Source organism: Cicer arietinum, chromosome 3, assembly GCF_000331145.2.
Source record: "Cicer arietinum cultivar CDC Frontier isolate Library 1 chromosome 3, Cicar.CDCFrontier_v2.0, whole genome shotgun sequence".
Taxonomy (NCBI): Eukaryota; Viridiplantae; Streptophyta; class Magnoliopsida; order Fabales; family Fabaceae; genus Cicer; species Cicer arietinum.
In genome coordinates, this window is record NC_021162.2 from 20,274,783 (window position 1) to 20,298,550 (window position 23,768).

General features: G+C 31.5%; 1 non-coding gene and 1 pseudogene across 1 annotated transcript; both read left to right on the plus strand.

The window, feature by feature from the left end:
* The first annotated feature begins 10,181 nt into the window (after positions 1–10,181).
* LOC113785897 (U2 spliceosomal RNA) lies at positions 10,182–10,364 on the plus strand (annotated as a pseudogene).
* A 12,431-nt stretch (positions 10,365–22,795) lies between these two features.
* On the plus strand, positions 22,796–22,990 carry LOC113785896 (U2 spliceosomal RNA). Its single transcript, XR_003472079.1, has one exon. It is a non-coding gene; the product is annotated as a U2 spliceosomal RNA (small nuclear RNA).
* The last annotated feature ends 778 nt before the right edge of the window (positions 22,991–23,768 follow it).

Below are 23,768 nucleotides of genomic sequence, written 5' to 3' on the forward strand. Positions count from 1 at the left end.
TGAGTTTGAGATGAGTATGATGGGAGAATTAAAATTCTTCTTTGGTTTGCAAATTAAACAACGAGATGATGGTATCTTTATATCTCAAGAAAAATACACCAAGGATCTACTTAACAAATACAAAATGAGTTCAGCCAAAAGTATGGGAACTCATATGCATCCATCCTCCATACTCCACAAAGATGATGAAGGAACTCCAATATCTGAAAAAGAGTATAAAGGGATGATTGGATCCTTGTTATATTTAACAGCCAGTAGACCGGACATAGTCTTTGTAGTCGGTCTTTGTGCAAGATTTCAATCCTCTCCTAAAGAATCTCATCTTACTGTAGTAAAAAGGATTTTTAGATATCTTGTGGGCACTATCAATCTGGGAATTTGGTACAAAAAAATGTTCAAATCATGACCTCACAGCTTATTGTGATGCCGATTATGCTGGAGATAAAGTTGAAAGGAAGAGCACAAGCGAAGCTTGCCAACTTCTGGGTAAATCTCTAATAAGTTGGTCATGCAAAAAACAAAGTACTATTGCTCTTTCAACTACAGAGGTTGAATATGTATCAGTTGCTCAATGCTGCTCACAACTATTGTGGATAAAGAATCAACTAGATGATTACTCATTAAGGTACACAAAAATTTCCATCCTTTGTGATAATGCAAGTGCCGTTAATCTTTCTAAAAATCCCATTCAACATTCAAGATCTAAGCATATTGAAATTAAACATCATTTTATAAGAGATCATGTTCAAAAGGGAGATATAGAATTAATTTTCATTGATACTGAAAATCAATTGGCTGATATTTTTACCAAACCTCTCCAGGAGGATCGGTTTAAATACATCTTAGAAGAACTCTCCATCATAAATTTTCCCAAAGTTATTTAAATATTTTAATTATGTTATTTTCTGTTTTTATTTTTATTTTTATTTTTATTTTTATTTTCTATTTTTATTTTTTAAATCTTATTTGGGTCAATATAATAGCAAATCTGATCCCTCAAATAAAGTCTAAAAATTAGAGGATAGGAAAACCAAAAAAAGACTCTATGTACTCTTTTGTGAAACTCCCTCTTGACAAGTCAGTCAAGGCATGCGCATGTATCTCTTTTTCCATTGGTCAAATGGATGACACGTTTTGCATACTTCCCATCCGTCATTAAATGCGCATACTGCATTAAATGCATTTCATCATGATTCCTGCATCATCATCATTATGCCTAATCAACGGCTCTCCGTCTTTCTCTCTCTCTCTCACGCCTTTGATTTCTTTTTATTATTTTCTCTCTCTTTTTTTAATTTCTTTTTCTCTCTCTCATTCAATCAGATTTCTTTCTCTCTCTCACATTCTCAGCTTCTCTCTCTCACGTTTCAAGTTTCAACTATCTCTCTCTCTCTCATTTATTATATTTCTCTCTCCTTTTTTATTTCCTTCTCTATCTCTCCCATACGTTTCTCTCTCTCTCAATTAATTAGCTTCCTCTCTCTCTCTCTTCACCATGAACTTCAGACTCCCTTTCAGTATTCTCAAACCATCAAAACTACAGCCAAGAGAAAAATCTCATCCTTTGATCTTGAAACAGACTCCCAAAACTATTCAAGCTCTGAATCCGTTGGCCAAGAAACCAAAAATCCCTCATCTTCAAAACCCAATGCCTCAACTAGAAGATCTTCAAGAGTTCATTCTGGGGCTGTCTCTTCAAGCAAAAAGGTTCCTCAAGACTTTACTATTCATGTGGTTGATTCAGACGATTCCAAAGGAAACACCTCGGCTCCATCGATCCCTAAATCATCATCCAAACCTTCCACTCCAAAAAGGTCAAAAACTAAATATACTGAACAGGGTAAAAGAAATTTCGTTCATCCAAAAAAACTTCTTCTTTTCCTCTTTTTGACTCCACAGATTCAGAGACAAATTATACCTCAAAATGGATCAATAAATTTGTGGTTCATGGCAAGCACATTGACCTAATTAATTTGAAAAGTGGTGGCTTTAACGTTGAAGAAATGTTTGATAAGTTAGGATGGACCTCCTTTTTTAGAGTAAATGAACCACAATACCCACGGCTGGTAAAGGCGTTCTATGCTGCATGTAATCGCTGTAAAGGAAGCCCTGGTTTCAGTTTTGTACTTAAAGGAGTACACTTAGAAGTAAACCCCACTACCTTATGCAAAATCCTTGACCTACAAGATGTTGGAGCTCACTGCTTTGTTGAAACCTAGTATATGCAATATTTGATCACTCGAACTTCCGTTCTTCAAAACATCTTGATAAATCCTCGCAAGCCTCTCGTAGCTTCAAACCTTTCTCATATGTGTCAGATTTTTCACAACATCTGTTTTCACTCGATAGTGCCTCGAGCTGGGAGCTTTGAAAAGGTAACCGAACTTGATATTCTGATTATTCATCATCTGTTGACTGGAACACCCCGTCATTTGGGCAATATCATATTTAGCTACATGTTGAATGCTGCCATTGTGGGTCGATCAGCTCTCTATGGGATGATCTTGACCTAAGTCTTTAAGTTCTTTAAGGTACCTCTTGATGATGAAGAAAGTATTTAGTGCAATAACTTCTTTTCTATGAAAAATATCAAACAAATGCGCATTGATCTGCCTAAACAAACCCCCACCTCAAGGAAGAAGAAATCTGCCTCAAAGAAACAGAAGTCTGCCTCTCCACTATCTAATTCTCGCACCCCCACTTCCTCATTTAACTCAGCTGGCTCAACGCTTCCTCAATCTCCACAACTCAATAACAATCCATCAACACATACTGCCGCTCCTTCAGTTGAGGATGCAGTTGAAGAAAATCCTCCACAACACGGGGAGGATGGTGAAGACTTATTCTTTGATCTGAATGTATCATATGATCACCATTCTTCAAAAAGCCCTCATAGGAACATGCCTGCGGAAGAATCCACATTACCATCTCAAGTAAGTCTAAACTCTTCTCCTATTTCTCCAAATATTGCTCCATCTAATTCTGATCCAAATTTACAAGAAAAATCCAAATCTCCTTTGGCTCCATATTTTGAAAATTTCTCCAAGGATAAGGCTAAAAGTTCACAAACCAAAAGTGCGCGTGATGATTCAACAACCAGCATGAAATCGGCAGGAACTGAGAACAAAAAGTTTTTAAAGCTACTAAAGACCATTAGGAAAGACCAAAAGAAATTGTTGGTTAAATTTTCTCACTTTCAAAAAACCATCGCTCAATTTGGACTCATTCTGGAATGGGTTACCAAACACTTGGGTTCATCTTTGCTGCCAATGACCAACCTCCTGTGCTACCGGCCTAGTTCTCCTTTGTCCCAAACTCTACATCTTCATCATCTGAAGAATCATCTTTCGCTGAATGACTCTGTGTTAAATTTTTTATACTTTTTAATGTCGACTTAATTTAGGGGGAGTCAGATTATGGATTATATTTTGTCTTATGTTAGTTAACTCTTTGATATTATGTTTAAACTCATATTATGTTTGCTGATGTTATGGTTGAATTCACGCACCTATGGTATTTTGTTTAAGTTGTTGGAATTTATTTTAGGTGTTAATGAAAGATCTACTTACCTCAATGTTGCATAATTTCAAAAATTTGTTTTTACTGGAATGTTAAAAGGAACTTTTTTCAAAATTATCACTTGTATGATTGAGGGGGAGTTTAATCATTTCATTCTTACATATAAAAAAAATCATAATCTAAAGAATTTTGTCATCATCAAAAAGGGGGAGATTATTGAGACAAAATCTCTCTCAAATGGTTTTAATGATAACAAAATTAATTAAAAGATTATGATTGAGGTTAATGACTAATATGTGCTTTTGAGTGTATTCATATAAGAAAACAGGTTATTATTCATTAAGGCAAAAAGAAGAAAATTATGAGTTAAATGCTAAGTATGGAAAATGCTGAGGATGGCCTCACGAGTTGGTGAAACTGCAGTTCTACATCCTCGCTGATTTGAATTACTTTTATTCATTAAACAAAGGCAAAATAGTATTAAAGAATGAATTATTTGATTCATTCAAAAAACGCAAAATAGTATCAAAGAATGAATTGTTTGATTCATTTAACAAAGGCAAAATACTATTAAAGAATGAATAAAGAAGAGCTTTTGAAAAAAAGGAGCAAGAAGGCAAAAGAAAGGTACGAGGAAGGATTACACTAGGATGGGTTTATAGTTAACATCTTGAAAAGCATCCCAACACTTTTTGAAAGCAACCAATCATATCATAGGCAAAGGCTACATGTAGACCTAAAAGATCACTCTTGTGTGATTTAAAAATATTATAAAGTCAATCTTCAAAAAGACAACAATAAACAAGTCAAAAATGAAATGCTCACATGTCTTAAGGCAAGGAGAGAGAAAAGGACTTCACACGTGAAGCCTTTACAAAGCCTTGAAGAAATGAATGAAAAAGACATCACATGTTCTTACAAGCATTAAAATGAAGGAAAGAGAAAAAGTTCACATGTGAAGCTTTAACAAGACATTGAAGAAAGGAGAACGAAAGTGACTTCACATAAACTTACAAACATTAAAGAAAGGAAAGAGAAAAGGACAACACGTGCCCCAAGTACCCAGAAAATCTGCTACCTCATACTTGAACATGGATTGCATCTATCCAAGGAGCTGAATGGCATTTTCGTAATTATGAAGAAAAACCTTGGCATTTCTAAAATGGATTTTCCAACGGTCATAAAAAGCTTGGCATATGAAATGAACATCACAAGACCTCTATAAAAAGCAGCAAGCTCATCTTCATCAAACACACAACACATTGCATTAAAAAGATCAAAGATCTTAAAGCTTTTAAGCAGCAACATCCATCATCTCTTCACACTTTCAACAATCCTACATTAGATCTTTGTTAATCTTTTGAGAAAGTATTTAGAATCAATCACTCTCATATCACATTGTAATTTCCACGTGAGGTACACTTGGAATTATTTGAAATTTGATTGTAAGCTTGGTGAAGCTTAAGAATACACAAGTTGTAATCATCCTACGCCCGAGGTTGATCTATTTGAACATTAGTGAAATCTCACAAGGGTGTGAGGACTGGACGTAGCCATCTTTGGGTGAACCAGTATAAAAACAGTGTGTGTCAATCTTATATTTCCCTTTCACTCTTTAGCTCAACTCAAATCTGAAGGATTTGAAAAACTCATCATCGGGCTTGCCATCCTCTACAAGAGGATAGTTTTTAAAAACACTTGAAAATTATTTTTAACAGCAAAATCCCTATTCAACTCCCCTTCTAGTGATATTTAGCTACATCAAAAATAGGGGAAAGCTATTTAGAAACTGAATACATGAAATTCTCTATGAAAGTCGTACACATAAGTTAATAATTGATTTTTTTTTTGTATCTGCAATAATGTTGCCTTGTAGTTTTGGACTTGAGACTCTTGAGGTGTTCTCATAAGTTGGACATCACTTTTTTTTATATTATAATAATAAAATAAAACATTTATTTTTCATATTAAAGAAAATAACCTAGAATAATTATTACAAGATTTCAATTCATTTACATTTTTTTAATTAAATATTTTTTTATTTGAGTTCCATCTTTCTAATTAAATTATTTTTTTTTCTTTCACTATCCAAGAAATTTGAGTCCTTAAGTCTTATAGTGCCAAAACTGCAATTGTGTTTGTGAGTTTACGGCGACATTTGCTTTCTCGTCGACATACTAATTTTTTTAATTTTTTTATTTCTCTCTCCATGATATATACTAGTGACGTTAATGAAAAGTCTTGATTTGTTGTTAATTTTGAGTAAAAAGTCATATTTTCAATAGATATGTTGTATAATATCAGCATGTTATAAGTTGAGTTTGGAGATATATAAAATTATTTTGATATTGTAGAATTAAGATTTAGTGAAAGTTTAACAAATTGAAAGAAAGTTGATTATTAATATCAGTTGTCAAAATTGTTTTCAAATATGCAACTGACAATTGATGCTCGAAAACGTTAAAGTTTTACAAAATTTTGTTATGACAATGAAATATATTCCATAATCATTATTAAGATGTCTATTTGTAGAAATTGCATAAATCTTATTTGCATTGTTATATATTTAATTATATTATGAAAGCTTTAAGTTTCACTTGATTAACTAAAACACACAAAATACAATTAACAACATGAAAATAAATTAATAGAGTTATTTTAGAGTCATTTGAATGTTGAATCCATCATTTTTCCGGTTACTTAAGTCACATTCACATTTACACAACAAATAATCAAATCACAGTACACTTACAAAACATGAAATGCAAAAGCAAAACCAAATCACAATACAAAATCAAAAATAATAATTAATTAAAAAGTAAGATATCTTTACCATGGTAGCTACCCAATATTGTTGATTTTTGTTTTTTTTTTTTTACAATTGAAGAGAATCTCGATTTTACTTCTTCAATGCAAGAAATTTGATATCCGCAAAAAATTACAAAGAATCCTAAATGCAAGTTATGCTAGTGATTTTATATAAGATTGATGCAATATTGTGTGTGGTAAACTCACAATGCAAATTTTGGCCATTGCAATATGGTAAAAATTGATGAATTACCAAATAGGAATGAATGTAATACTTTGTTTTAGAATAAACGATAATTTAGTTGTGAAATATGATGAATGAACTAATTATTTAAAATTTATATTATAAATTGATTGAGAAAATAAAAGCAACACGTTGATGATAATAGATTAACGTTAACAAATTTATTGAGGAAGGATGAATGATTAAAAGTTAATTAATATAAAGAAAATAAAAAGGTTTAGTGAGACCAAAAAGTTTTTTTTACAAAATAAAGAAGTTTAGTAACCAAAAAAAGTGAAAGCAATAGTCACATGCATTGATAGATGGTAAACTGACAATGCAAATTGTGATAATTGCAATATGATAAAAATTGTAGAATTATCAAATAGAATGAATGCAATACTTTGGTTTAAACAATAATTCAATTACCAATTGATCATTTAAAATTAAGTTGCAAATTGATTGATAAATTAAAAGAAATACATTGATGATAATAGATTAATGTTAATTAGTAGATATGTTTAAGTTTAGAAGACAAAGAAGTTTAGTGAAACTAAAAAGTTTTTTTTACAAAACAAAGTTTAGTAATAGAAAATGTGAAAACAATAGTCACATGATAGATTAAGTAACCGAAAAAGATAAAAATGAATTACATTTAGAGATATGAATGATAAAGAATTACAATAGAATTTAGTGACACAACATATTGTTTATGATGTGGAACAAAATTGAATAGGTGGCACATAAATAGATGATGTGTCAATGAAGAAGGTTCGGATGTTATTTTAATATATTATAATAGATTTGTAAGCATTAATTTTTAAATGATCATTTTTTTTACTTTTCATCTTGAGTACTATTATTTCTTTATTCTTTTTTGACTAATTGAATGAACTACTATTTCTTATATTTTATGTTTCATGTTTCATTTCCACTTAAACTTCTGATAACTAATTCTTAATTAGAGGTATTATGCCACCTGTTTTTTCACAAATATTTTGATTTAATTATCCTTTTTAGAGAGTGTATATAATGAACAAACTCAATGTACTATTTTTTACGACAAAAATACAAAAAAAATATTGGGAATGACAAGACATCACTACTTGATTTTGATTATTTTCATGTTAATTGAAACTATGATTTGAGTTTGATTAATAACTTTCTTTTGAATTAGAGGAATAAAATGTGTATCTCAACACTAATACGAGAAAAATAAACACAAATTGTACATTACTTTTTACTATGAAAATATTTAATGTATAATTTAATATTTTTGTTTTTTAAAAAATATGTTTTGCTCTTTTTTTTTTTTTTTTTGCAAAGACTTACTAATTTAAATGATTGTGTTTCGATATTTTTTATTTATTTTAATTTAAACTTCATTTCATTTTTTGTGCATAAGTTTAATTATGGATTTTTATTATGTGATGGTTATGTTTCTATATATTTTGTGGTAATTTATGGTTGCTACATTTTAATTATTATTATGTAATTAAAATATTGTGATGTATTTATATGCAATGAATTAAAAATTAAATGATAATTAAATCAAGTTTGTAGTGAGAGTTATATTTTTTATTGTTGGTTTTTTAATTATAAAGATAAAGAAAAAATATTAGAAGAATGGAGAATAAAAAATGAATGAATTCCAGAGGTGTCACATCATAAGGATAACGTGGCAAAATTAGTGTTGCATGACATATAAGGATGTGATGTGTCAACATAATATTTTAGGAGTTATTTTAATATATTACTAGAATATAACTCGCGCATTGCGCGTGATATATAAACTTTAACATATTAATAGTATTGTGACTAAGATTTTAAAATTTCAAAAATAATATAATTTATTCATTTTGTTTGTAGAGTATTTTTTCAAGTGTGTTTATTTGAGTAAGTATTATATATGAGTTGCCAAATACACATTTGAGAATATGTAAAATGTTTTGCAGAACATAATTGCAACTAATTCATATATTTAGTATTAAAAATTCATTGTTAAGATCATCCTACAAATAAAATTCATAAATTATATTTAGTGTTAAAAATCTTAAAAGTATTTTAATAAATATTAATATATGTAATTATCTACTGCAAAATTAGATTAGTCATGCTCTTTTTTTGTGTTGTCAAATCTAAATTTATTGTCAAAATATTGTTTGAAAAATATAAAAATAATTTTTTCATTTGATATTCATTTCATTATAACTCTGTCAAAGAAATGACAAATCTAAATTCCAATATTTTGACTATGAGACTTTTATACAACATGACTTGAGAATTTTTACAAACAACTCGTATGTACGATTTAGCAGAGGTAAAACAGGTCTAGAAACTTAAAATTGGTAGATTTTTAAAAAATTTGACAACATAAAACAACTCCGTATAAAAACAACAAATAATTTTTTAATCTAAATATTAAACATTATTCTTTTATCTATAAATAGTTTTTTTCTTGAAGACACAATAATAACACTCATATAAAGCTGAATATGGACAATCTTCTTTGTCTTTTGATGAGCCAATATGCTTTGATGTCGTAGAAGAGATCAAATATGTCTGCAAAACAATACTCTAACTAACAACGATCAAGGTTTTGAGGAAAATAAGCAAATATGTATAATATGTTACAAAATACCACTTGCTCAAAAACTATTTGTGCAACAACAAAAAAAGAATTTTCCAACTATATCTAATTTCCTTTTGAGTTGATAAAGTGGGATTTAGGGTTTAGGATTTATTTTTCATATTAAAGAAAATAATCTAGATCCACAAATTCATTTACATCTTTTTAATTGAATATTTTTTATTTGAGTTTCATCTTTCTAATTAAATTATTATTTTTGTTTCACTATCCAAGAAATTTGAGTCCATAAGTCTTATAGTGCCGAAATTACAATTGTGTTTGTGAGTTTCTGGTGACATTTCCCATCTCGGCGACATACCAGTTTTTTTAATGTTTTTATTTCTCTCTCCAAGATATATACTAGTGACGTTAATGAAAATTCTTGATTTTTTGTTTGTAGGTTTCTTTTAAGCATATATGAAATTTCATATTACAAATCATCATTTTGTTTTAAGTCTGGCTAAATTGCCCTAAGTACACTCTAGAAAAGTATTTTGCTTCGTGTATTTCATCCAACAACTCTTCGATCATTGGAATGAGGAATTTGTCCAGCACAATAACCTTGTTCGATGTTGAAAGCCCTATAATCCATACAAACATTTAACACCCATCATTTTGGTTTACAAATATCAATGGGCTTGAGTAAGGACTTCTATTGGATTTTATTGTACCATAGCTCAACATTTCAGCCACATGTTTTTCTATCTCATTCTTTGAAGGTGAGGGTACTTCTATGGCCTTACTCTCTTACATCTGTAGTAGTATTCTTGAGAGCATTTTATATGGCCATCACCCTGAATTTGTTAAATGTGGTTAGATGCTTTCATAATTCACTATCTAATGTTTGAAGATAGAATTGTTAGAGAATTGGACGGTTGTTGCATTAGAGTAAAGAAAGAAATAAATATTATACAACTGATGATTATGTCCCACATTGGCTAGAAGACGTATCAAGTATCTAGGTCTAGGCTATAAAATATTAGTTCATTCTCTAAACAAAGCATACCTTTCTCGGCCTTTTGGCTAAGATCAAGTGTAGTATTTGTTCTTATCATTTTAATATCTGATATGTGGGCCAATGGTTCACACGATATAAAATTTATTTCTTGAGGGGGAGAGTTCATTACAATAGCTTGTTATTCACTACGCAAAAAAAAACTATTTTACAACCCTTTTTTAAGCCATTTACAGCGCTTTTTCAAAAAAATAAGTGTTGTAGTATCTAGCGCTGTAAAAAGATACAACAACGCTTTTTAAAACAAAAAAGCGCTATAAAATAAGTAGATATATTGCGCGCTTGTTATACTTGTTTTACAGCGCTTTTTGGAAAAAAAAAACATTGAAAAAGGTGCATTCAATAGATACATTATTATGCACCTATTGCAGTGCTTTTTGGAAAAAGCGCTATAAAAGGTGCATTCAATAGATGCCTTATTATGCACTTTTTGGAAAAAACGTTGTAAAAGGTGCATTCAATAGATGCATTATTATGCACCTATTACAGCGTTTTTTTTGAAAAAGCGTTGTAAAAGGTGCATTCAATAGATGCATTATTATGCACCTATTACAGCGTTTTTTTTGAAAAAGCGTTGTAAAAGGTGCATTCAATAGATGCATTATTATGCACCTATTACAACGCTTTTTTAAAAAAGCGCTGTAAAAGGTGGAAACAATAGATGCATTATTATGCACCTATTACAACGCTTTTTTGAAAAAGCGCTGTAAAAGGTTCATTCTTATTTTAGTTTTATTAAAAAACGCTGTAAATGAAATTTTTAAAAAGCACTTTTGGGTTTTTTATAGCATTTTTTTAGAAAGCGCTGTCTTTTAATTTTTTTTTCCAAAATCATTTTCATCCAGAATCAGTTCACACAATCATTTCACAATCAGTACACAACAACATAACTATATAACTTTATAATTTAACTTTATAACTTTACATATTTACACAATCAGTTCACAATATAATTATATACATATTCACATATTGACAACAACACATAACTATATACATATTCATATAACTACATATTCACAAATTTTCAAATGTGCCCTATTCATATACATATAACTATCAGAACTACACAGAACAGAACTACCATATATTCATATAACTATCCCTTGCAGCATGCCATTTCCCAGCAAATCAAATAATTTTCATTTCAATCATATACTGACACCAGTCTTCCTTTTATTCAATTAGATCTCTTTCAGAGTATGTTAGACTGGAATTGTCAAAGTACTGTGCGATATAAAAATTGAACATAAATAAGTTAGAATCAAATATATACATAGTTTATATATGAAAATCAAATAATGAAAATATCGTACCGTTTCTTGGATTATAGTTTGATTCATATCAACAATCTCCTTCATGAATCGCAATATGTAGTACCCACAGTCGATGTTGTTTGTTTGACGAGGGCACTATACAATAAAACATATAAGTCAATAAATATTTTTGCATTGATTGTAAATAAAATTTTAAAGGCATATATTTCAAACCTTTATTGGAATCCATGTGATGCTATTTGACTTTTGCTTCGACACTGTAGCACCTCTTTGAGCTCGAAAAACTTGTAAAACACTATCGAATAAATAAATGTGATTATTATAGCATTAACAAACACATTATTTAAATATATATGTAAGAAATAAATGAATATTACTTACGTGTCGAACATAGTCTTTATATCAGAGTGATTGTTGTAATTGTCGTGCAAGGGATCTAAATAGTATATAACTTCAGAGGTCGCATTGATTGAAAATAGCACCCAATGTGATCTACAACAACAAAAAAATTGGTTGGAAATTTTGTTTACACAACTAATAAATTAAGATCTCATAAATTAAAAAAGATATAAATAAAGAATATATAATTACGTACCCTGAATTATATGGTGCAAGGAACAACTTATCCTTCTCTCTATTTCCTAATATGATATATACAATGTATTTCTTTACATTCACTGGATCGAGTTTAAACATTGAAAGCTTATGCGGAGACAAGAATAAAAATCTATTTGACAATCTTTGCGTGCACACCAACTTCTCATACCAAAACATTCAATGAAAATTTTAAATTAGATTAATTACCAATAAATTAAATTAATTACCAATAAATGCAATTAAAAGTAATTTTTACCTAATGTTTAAGTTGATGACAGTAGCACTCAGCTCCTTATGGTTGAGAAGTTCGTATATGTGCTCTTTTTCAAGTAGTTCTTCACACTCATCTCTGAATATAGCATTATCCATGCTTATGATGCGTGAATCATTGTTGCTGCCCCAATTCGTTTTTACCTGTATGTCAAGACACGACCCATATCGAGCAAGGCATGGGTGACTTATTTTAGGAGCAGGAGCATCAACTGATTTTCCCCGATCTAGTTTTTGAGCAGCAACTTTGGCAGCTTTATTACCCGCCAGCTTTTGAAGTTTGCCAGCTTTATTACCCTCCAATTTTTGAAGTTTGCCGACTTTATTTTTACCACGAACATCCAGTTGTGGTGCGGCAGTTGGTTTATTTTGGCAGCTGATTTGCTGTATGGGTGGCTTATTGGATTGAATCTGAAAAAATGAGGTTAATTAGTTTGTTAGTTTATTGAATATGAAAAAAATGACAAACCATACAGAATAAATGTGACAAACCTTTTCCGGCGATGTAACTGACTCGTTTCTGGGAATCTTCTTATCATTTCCTTTATACTTTGTTTGAATCTAAATAAATGTGAGATTAAAGTTAACAGCGGAAAAAAATCAGCAATTAAATATAATCAATCATAATCATATATCGTGCAATTAAATATACATATCAATTAAACATACATTTCAATTAATTAAACATACCTTATCAAGGGCAACAAGATGTGTGGGCCATGCCACGTAACTACCAATTGCTTCTCCCAAATACTTCATATCTGCATCGTTTTCCGGTATAGGCAATGATGCATTTGGTTCCAAAGCAATAACTGGTGATACTCTGACATGGCCCGTAGGGAATTGGTGTGTTGTGCAATACTTCTCCCAAAGTATTGTACAATGTTCCTTTTTCGACCTTGCGATGAGTAGGGGAGGATAAGTACAACACGCAAGGAGTGACACCCTAAATCAATGGTTAATACATAAGTATGTGAAACAATTAGGTTGAATAAATTTCTTATTTTATTAAGTAATTAATTACCTCGGGAAGACTTTTGAGACCAATATTGCAACTCGCATTTTCACTCTCCATTTGAATTTCATATTGGAGCTGATCCGGAAATTGTTTGTCTTTATTCGTCTTCACCAAGAGTGCCACTTGCTCTGATAGGAATTTGAGCTTCTCCAATACTTCCTCGTTAGATGGATTTTAGCGCTTCTCTTGTGAAAAATAGCTTTTAGGAGTTACGTCAAATCCTTTCCCCCTCACGCGACCGGAATATTCAGGAACATTGAACACTTTACCGAGAATGTCCCTGCAACTAGCTTTGTTGTCCTTTTGATTTTCCAAACTTTGTTCGAGATTCTCCTAAAATACACGTAGGATTAAAAAGATAAGTCCAATGTCATTTTTAAAATACAATATTCAAAAATATTAAAGTGATAATATACTTACACAAAGTTCTATTACTTTTTGAACATTTCCGTTATCAACCGCTCGATCTTTATTTACATGAGCTTCCTTCCACAAGATATGACGACCCAATGGTTCATCGGATTGGGTGTCTTGTAGCTATTCGTTAAGATCATAAACAAAATATTAGTTAGAAACTATAGTTTATAATGTACCACATTATATAAAAGTGATGTTTAATTACTTACAAGTTTTTGCTCTAGACGTGCATATCCCGTACGAGATTTTTTGATAGGTGCGTCGAATTTTTTGCCCTCTCGCGATTTCCCTTAATTATATTCTATATAAAAAAAATAACAATCGTGTAAAAATTTAAAATATGCTATGAATATGAATAATAAAACACAAATACTTATAAATTAATCACTTACCACAAACGCGGGGTCAGAATGTTTTGCTACAAATGCGCTCCATTCTTCATTTGATATATAATGTTTATATATTTTTGGAGCTTCAGCATTCATATTTCCTTCACGGTCTTTTAGATAGCAATTTGAGAGGTGAGATCTAAAACCACGGTGTATTTTCCCTGCAACTCTCAACACGTAAGCCTTTCTCACCTCGTCAACAGAAAAAGCTGTCTGCAAACGAAATAAAGATATAGTTTGAGTAAAGTATTTCAATGGAAAAAATTATAAGTAACAAAAAAGTGGATCAAAAAAGTTACTTGTATATCAGTCCACAATATATCTTTCGCATCCTTCAATGCCTTATCTCTCCAATCGTCAATTGTGATGGGGATATTCTGACGAACAACAGCCCTAATATAACTTACAAACATGGAACTGTTGGGGTCAATTGGATGACCACGCTCATTCCATCCAACCTAATAAACTCATATAGTAAGTACATGCTTTCAAAAAAGATAAAAAATAAACAGCAAACAAAGTATAGTATACCTCAAATTGTATGCCACTACTCCTTGCTTTTTTGACATTTTGCATGATGGTTGCACCACGTTTGACTTCATTTTCATAGGTCTTAGTGTTGACAACTTCCTCATTTTGATGATCTAAATCCTTGTTGGTATCCATTTATCTACAACAAGTTCAACATGCAGTTCAGTATAACTTCAAAAAGTTCAACATGCAGTAGTCTAAGTACGTAGCAGTATAAGTTCAACATGCATTTTAGTGAAACAAAAAACTAATAAATACAATACCTGAAAAACAAAAGAACAATAGGGTTACGACACAAACTTACAAACAAAGAAGAACAGCGCAGAAATACAAAAGGTTTGTAGTAGAGTATGGTTCGCAGAAATGAGTGTATGAAGTTTACATAATGGAGAGTAGGGTTCGCAGAAACAAAGATGGTTCGCAATGACAAGGAGAATGAAGAGGACACAAACGTATGAAGTTTATGTAATGAGGGTTAGTAACAATGCAATATTGTTCGTAGGGTTCGCAATGAGAAGGAGAATGAATAGGAGGAGGAAACAAGCGTATATGAAGTTTACGTAATGAAGAGGAAACTGAAGCGATTTACTGTTATATATAAAACCCTACTACAACGCTTTTTTGAAAAAGCGCTGTAAAAGACCTTCTTATTTTATTTTTTTAAAAGCCTTTTACAGCGCTTTTCCACAAAGTGCTTTAAAAGGCTTCTTTGTTTTATTATGTGCAAGCGCTATGTGACCCTTTTACAACACTTTTCCAAAAAGCGCTTTAAAAGGCTTCTTTCTTTTATTATGTGCAAGTGCTATTTGACCTCATTTTTTTTTAAAGGCTTTTTATAGCGCTTATTGACAAAAGCGCTGTAAACTTACAAAGTTTATGTTCTTCCAAATAATTAGTTAAATACCTATATATATATATATATATTAATGCTAAATTACATGATCAGATCATATTGGGATGATCAGTTAAAGTTCAAGAAAAATTCCCAGTACTCAAACAAAGCTTTTTCAAGTTCAATATAAGCAGAAAATCAGTTCTGGCAGGTCAAACACTTAAATTACACGAACTTAGTATAAAACACTAAGATCAAGCTAAATATAAGCAGAAAATAAGTATAAGAAGAAAATCAAATACAGTTTAAGCTAAATACTAAAATGCTCAATTCTGGCAGATCAAACAATAAAATTACATGAACTCAGTCTAGATTACATTTACATTAAGATGCCCTTCTTCTTTTCCTGGTGACATTCACATTTGTTTGTCCATTTACAATACGAAACGATGGATTAATCCAAATTCTCTCATCATGATCATCTCTAAGATATAAACCATCATCAGTTGAATCAATTTCATGTGGTTGTTGTGATGTTGCAAATAAAAGATCATTACCAACATCTTCATCATTATTGTTATCATCACTTATTTTATTGGTCGATAGGACAACAGACCATTTATCATCAGCAGGATCAGTGACAAAAAACACTTGTTGAACTTGCGACGCTAAAATAAAAGGCTCATCTTTGTATCCCATCCTATTAAAATCGACAAGCAAGAACCCTGACTTATCAATCCGAACGCCATTATTATTATCAACCCACTTGCAACTAAATATGGGAACACGCAACATTGTGTAGTCTAACTCCCATATGCACTCGATAACCGCAAAATATGATAGATTTGCATATATTGAGTTTTTGTCTTTTGCACTTGAGATATGCATCGCTTCAGCTACGAAAGTGACACCGCTATTTTGCATAGTGGTTTGATCATCTTGTTCTTTGGTATAAAGTGTGTAGCCGTTAATTACATAACCGGTGTGAGAAAAGACATGTAAACTCGGACCATTTGCTAGCCACCTCAGTCTTTGTGAAATTGATTTGGGGTCTACATCAAACTTTGACTTTATGTGATTTTTTAACCATGTTATAAAACTTCGATTGTGCTCTCGAGTTATCCAACTTTGATTCCTATTCATGTTCAAACTAGATAACTGATCCATGTGTATTGTAACATACGGTTGAACCCCATCATCATTGTGTAGAACATACAATTGTGCCTGCTCCCATTCTGTCCTTGATATAGTTATTAGTCTCTTTCCAATTATCCCTTCTCTTGATATTCTTCCCGAATGACGAGACATAGGAAGCCCGATGGATTCAACATTGGACAGATATTTAGAACAAAATTCAGCAACTTCTTCGACAATGTATTGTTCAACAATACAACCCTTCTGGTCGACTTCTACTTTTTACGTACCCTTTTAATATTTTCATATATCGTTCTATCGGATACATCCATCTCATATAAGCTATCCCACAAAGTTGTGTCTCCTTAACCATGGATAGTAAGGTGAACCATTATATAAAAAAAACGAGGGTGGGAAATACATTTCAAGCTCACACAAAGTAACAACAATTTCCCTCTACAATGTCGGTAATTTCTGAGGATCGATCACTTTACTATAAATTTCCCTGAAGAAGAAGCATAGTTTAGTTATGGCTCGTCGAACTTTTTCAGGTAATATGGAACATATACCTATTGGTAGCAAATGCTCCATTAGAATATGACAATCATGGGTCTTCAAACCTTTTAACTTGAGGTCTTTCATACAAACTAAATTTGTAATGTCTGAAGAGTATCCTTCTGGAACTTTAACTTCTTGTAGAAATTTACACAAAACAATTTTTTTCCTTTCTAGATAGAGTATGAGCGGCTGGAGGTAGATATGTGCGATTTCCTTTCTTTACGGGACCCAATTCATTTCTTATTCCCATATCGACCAAGTCCAATCTTGCATTGATGCCATCCTTAGACTTTCCTGGAACACTAAGTAATGTACCAATAACCCTATCAAATACATTTTTTTCAATATGCATCACGTCGAGGAAATGTCTTTTATACAATGACTTCCAATATGGCAATTCAAAGAAAATTGACTTTTTCTTCCACCCAGTTTTCACCAGCTCTCCCGCAAAAGGTTTGCCAAATTTATTGGTCAAACCTTGTACTTTTTCAAGTATTTGATATTCAGTCGGTGCTAAAGGAGCTTTACCTTCCTCTGATTTTCCATTGAATGCATTTCTCCACCCACGATACTGATGACTATAAGGTAAAAATCTACGATTTCCAAGAAACACATTCTTCTTACAATGTTTCAACCGCATCCAATTTGTACTCTCTTCACATATAGGACATGCACACTGACCTTTAATGCTATATCCTGATAAATTACCATATGCTGGAAAATCATTAATTGTGCCGAACAACATAGCCCTCAAATTGAAACATTCTTTCTTATACCCATCATAAACTTCCACACCTGTCTCCCACATATTTTTTAAATCTTCAATTAAAGGAGTTAAGTATACGTTGACAACATCATAAACTTACGCTTCTTACATAACCATGGAAGTAGGTTACAAATCAACAAAATCACAGGCGAGCGAAAAAAAATGAAATTATAGAATGGATTGCTACCTATGACTAGATCTCGTATAAATGGAAATTTTATTTATAAGACCTTTTCGATTGTAGCCAATATATTATTGCGAATAATTCCGACAACTTCTGGAGAAAAAGAGGCATTCAATTATAACCGAGATGGTGCGATTTGATTATCTTTTTTTTTTTTACCGATCTCAGTCTGAAAACAAAGATACATTCTTCGGAGAGAAAGAAAAAAATTTTGAAAAAAAAAACCGACGCTTGCTGAAGGTGAAGTTTGGAATGGAAATAAAAGGATTAATTCCTTCTGTCGTGTATTCCCGATTAATGCAGCCTCATATGCTTGAATTTTAGGTTTATAGTATTAAGCGAAAGGTTATACCTATATCTATGCGGTTAGGTCAATCCTACTCCACTAGTACCAATAGGCGGCATGGGGAAAGAAGCACTACGCTTAGGAATCAACAACACGAGAAAACTTTGTAAAAAAAAAGATTTCCCTTCTTATCGGGATCGGGACTAACAAAAATGGTTGGGACAATAAACATCCATCTCGTTTGTATTTTGGATACTCATAGAACCATCGAAGATTGTTGAAGTGACTAATTCCGGGAAATTTAGCAGCGTTGAGGACAAAGAAATTGTTGAAGTTACTATTTATTCAGTAATAACATACTTGATGTTAATAAAAGATCTTTTACAGGAAGGTTGGCTAGAAATTTCGTGTAAAAACACTAGTCCCGCTCAGTTGATAATGAGAATATTGGAATCTTTTTTGATTCTATGCATGTTTATCATTATGAATCTGCAGGGTGTCGAAACTTTCCATCTCTAATTCTTTCATCTGCATGCCATGTCAACTGTTTTGAATCTTCTTCACTGCGATACATGCACCTAAATCTTGGTATTATAGGAAAATACCACACGAATTTTGCTAGAGTAGATTCTTTCTTCTTATATCAAGAGACATTGCATTCGGGACACGCCTTTAGTAAATCATATTCGTTTCGAAATAAAATGCAATCGTTAGGACATGCATGAATCCTTTCGTAATTCATGCCAATAGAGCACAAAATTAGTTTAGCCTCGTAGGTTCGACTGGGAAGTTCATTATCATCTGGCAACATATCTTTTAAGAGTGTTAATAATTTTGTGAAGCTTTTATCAGACCATCCGTTACTCGCTTTTAAGTTGTACAACTTTAATATCGCCGACAGTCTTGTGAATTTAGTACAACCATTATATAATGGTTTCTCTGCATCACTCAACAAACTCTCAAACATTTTAGGACAATCCCGAAGATCTTCTTCAACTGCTTTTGCAATCTCCTCAACTCGGTCCGACTCATATGTATCTGTGTCGAAATCAACTGAAGCATATGTCGAACCATTCTCAAAATTAATGTTTCCATTTATTTTCTCACCATGTCTTATCCAACATGTATAACTTTGATTAATTCCATGCCATACTAAATGTTCTTCCAATTCATCTGCTCTAATGCGTTTTCCAAAGCAACATTTTAAACAAGGACAAACGACTCTATTTGGATCTTTTGCATTCTTCACTACAAACTCAACAAACTCCTTCACTCCATTTTCATACTCTTTTGAATATCGTTTGGCAGACATCCATTTCATGTCCATTTTATATGACCTATATAAATGCAGTTACACAAATAATAAGCTACTGGTAATAATATACTAATCTATAGTACACATATATATCTAATATTGGAAAATGGAAACCAATGTTCAGGCCTGATTTCAAAACATAAAAGATCAACAAATTTCAAAAAAGAATAGATGTTTTATGATTTATCATGTAACAATTTATCAGTTTTAGTGACAACAAAAATTAATAAATACAATACGTACCTGAAACAACGTATCCAATTTATTTTAAAGGAGGAGCAGTAGATGTGCGCACAATAGAGGAAATGAGGGTTCGCAGAGTAGAGAAGATGAGGGTTCGTAGGGTTGATTTTTATTTAAAGTGGTTAATGAGTTATTTATTTGAAGTGAATGATTTTTATTTAAAGCGCAAGCCTTTTACAACACTTGTATAAAAAACGCTCTAATAGGTCATTTAATTATATGAAAGCGCATGTATTTTACAACGCTTTCACAAAAAGCGCTATAAAAGTCATGTAACATAAGGTGGGAGCGCTACATTTTACAACGCTTGTGTTTAAAATGCTCAAAAAGCGCTGTAAAAGCTATGGGAGAGCGCTTCAATTTACAGCGCTTTTACAAAAAGGGTTGTAAGCATTATGTGCAAGCGCTGTGTGACTATATATGACCCTACAACAACGCTTGTCAAAAAAGATCTATTGTATCCTCTGTTATTTTTAAAAAATTCTACAACAGCACTTGTATTTAGTAAGCACTGTAAAAGACGTGCTATAAAATATCGTTTTTGGCGTAGTGATTGGGCCTCTCAAGTGTCGCCTTTGTGTTGCACCACTGCATTGGCTTGGCGCACCCCACCAATTTAGTTAAAATTAGTTTGCATTATTATTTCCATGGATGTTGATATGGATTTGAGTGTTTCCATATGATTTTAAGGATCTAACCAAGTTATATTTTCAAACAAAGTATCAAATAAAATGGAGAATACAAAAAAGAAAATATGGAGAAGGAATGAAATGGTAGAAATCGTCACACTCCACAACAAGAAATGATAAGATCAAGGTAGAATCCCCACAAGAGTAGGAGGCTCTTGATAAGATCCAAATTTGGTTCAAAGAAAAACCCTAGAGAGCCTTTCTCGGACTTAGTGTTTTTTTCTTTCAAAAAGTCTCCCTTGTGTGTTACAATAAAAAGGCATATATAGCCTAACACAAAATAACATGGTACATAGACTACACACAACTAATGACATTGTGCCTAAGCTACCAAATATTTAGGCACACACACAAGTCAACATAATTCCTAATTATAAGGTATGAATATTACATCCCAAAATTAACATTAAGTCTAAAGATATTTCTAGGACTAAAAAATTAATATAATGTGGATCAATCTTTTCATAGGTTTTAAGACTAAGAAAATTAACAACTTGTTTCTCTAATTGTTCTTCTAGCTTCTTAGCCTTCCCTCTAGTCAATGGTCCTTCCACTCCTAGTTCTTGAAGCTCATTAGCCTTAATGTAGGGTTGGTCTACATCAGATGTTATTTTATGAAACACGACTTCAAATCCAGTAGAACTTTTTAATAATTGATATTTTTTTTTTGTATCTGCAACAATGTTGCCTTGTAGTTTTGGACTTGAGACTCTTGAGGTGTTCTAGAAAGCAGGACATCACTTTTTGTTTAATATTATAATAATAAAATAAAACATTTATTTTTCATATTAAAGAAAATAACCTAGAATAATTATTACATGATTTCCATTCATTTATACTTTTTTTATTAAAATTTTTTTATTTGAGTTCCATCTTTCTAATTAAATTATTTTTTTTCTTTCACTATCCTAGAAATTTGAGTCCTTAAGTTCTATAGTACCGAAATTGCAATTGTGTTTTTGAGTTTCCGGCGACATTTTCCAATTTCGTCGACATACCAATTTTTTTAATGTTTATATTTCTCTCTCCAAGATATATACTAGTGACGTTAATGAAAATATTGATTTGTTGCTTGTAGTTTTCTTGTTAAAATAGTTACAAGAAAAAAAAATATATTCTATTTAAACAATTAAGAATTGAAGGAGCCGCAATAGTGCAATGCAATAATAAGAGTTAATAGGCAAAATATAACGGCAAAATAAATATTAGAGTTTCTATTTTGTTTTTAGTAAAGCACTAATTGTAGAGATTATTTGAAGAAGAAGAATAGTATAGGTAAAGTAAAACTTATATATTGGTTCTACTTATGAAGATGCTAAATAGTTATACATTACAGTAATAGTTATACATTACAGTAGATGCTAATAATATTAATAATAATAATAATAATAATAATAATAATAATAATAATAATAATAATAGTAAAATGTGTGTGACAACACAATGGAAGTTGAATAATAAGGAGAATTGAAAAGGAAAGACCAATTAGATGTGCCACATGAAATTTTTGTTGGGCAGACAATATTTGAATGAAATGGCACAATATTAGATGATATTTATGTGGGAGTCTATCAGGTCTTGGGAGAGGGGTGAGGATGATTGCGAGCAGAAGCAAAAGATGATTAAAAAAATTAGAATCTAGAAAAAGAAATTGTGGAAGGAAGACAAAAAAAAAAAAAGGATTAAAGTGATTAAAATAGGGAAAAACTATTTAGAAACTAAGTAGATGAAACTCTCTATGAAAACCTACACATCAGCGTGGAAGGAAGACAAAAAAAAAAAAAAAAAATTGATTAAAGAGATTAAAATAGGGGAAAGCTATTTAGAAACTGAGTACATGAAACTCTCTTATGAAGATGTACACATCAGCTTTTTGGTTGATGTGGAAAATATTTGCATATATGGAGAAGTAGTATGAGGTTGCAATAAAGTATGTTTTAAATATATATAAGTTAGAGACTTGGATGGCTGTTGCATTAGAGTTGAGAAAGAAAGAAATATTATACAACTGATGATTATGTCCCACATTGGCTAAAAGACGTACCAAGTATCTAGGTCTTGGCTATAAAATAATAGTTCATTCTCTTAACATAACATACCTTTCTCGCCCTTTTGGCTAAGATCAAGTGTATTATTTGTTCTTAACAGTTTAATATCTGATATGTGGACCAATGGTCCACATGATATTAAATTTATTTCTTCAGGGGGAGAGTCCACTACAATAGCTTGCTATTGGGTCTCTCAAATGTCGCCTTTTGTTGAACTATTGCATTGGCTTGGCGCACCCCACCAATTTAGTTAATGTTAGTTTGCATTATTATTTCCATGGATATTGATATGGATTTTAGCGTTTCCATATGATTTTAAGGATCTAACCAAGTGATATTTTCAAACAAAGTACCAAATAAAATGGAAAACACAAAGAAGAAAATATGGAGAAGGAATGAAATGGTAGAAATCGCCACACTCCACAACAAGGAATGATAAGATCAAGGTAGAATCACCACAAGAGTAGGAGGCTCTTAATAAGATCCAAATTTGGTTCAAAAAAGAACCCTATGGAGCCTTTCTCACACTAAGTGTTTTTTTCTTTAAAAAAGTCTCCCTTATGTATTACAATAAAAAGGCATATCTAGCTTAACACAAAATAACATGGTACATAGGCTACACACAACTAATGACATTGTGCCTAAGCTAACAAATATTTAGGCACACACACAACTCAACATAATTCCTAATTATAATGTATGATTATTACATTCCAAAATTAACATTAAGTCTTAAGATATTTCTATGACTAAAAGATTAATATAATGTGGATCAATCTTTTCATAGGTCTTAAGACTAAAAAAATTAACAACTTGTTTCTCTAATTGTTCTTTTAGTTTCCTAGCCTTCGCTCTAGTCAATGGTCATTCTGCTCCTAGTTCTTGAAGCTCATTAGCCTTCATGTAGGGTTGGTCCACATTAGATGTTATCTTATGAAACACGAATTCAAATCAAATAGAACTTTTTAATTTTTTTTTTTGTTGTATCTGCAACAATCTTGCCTTGTAGTTTGGGACTTG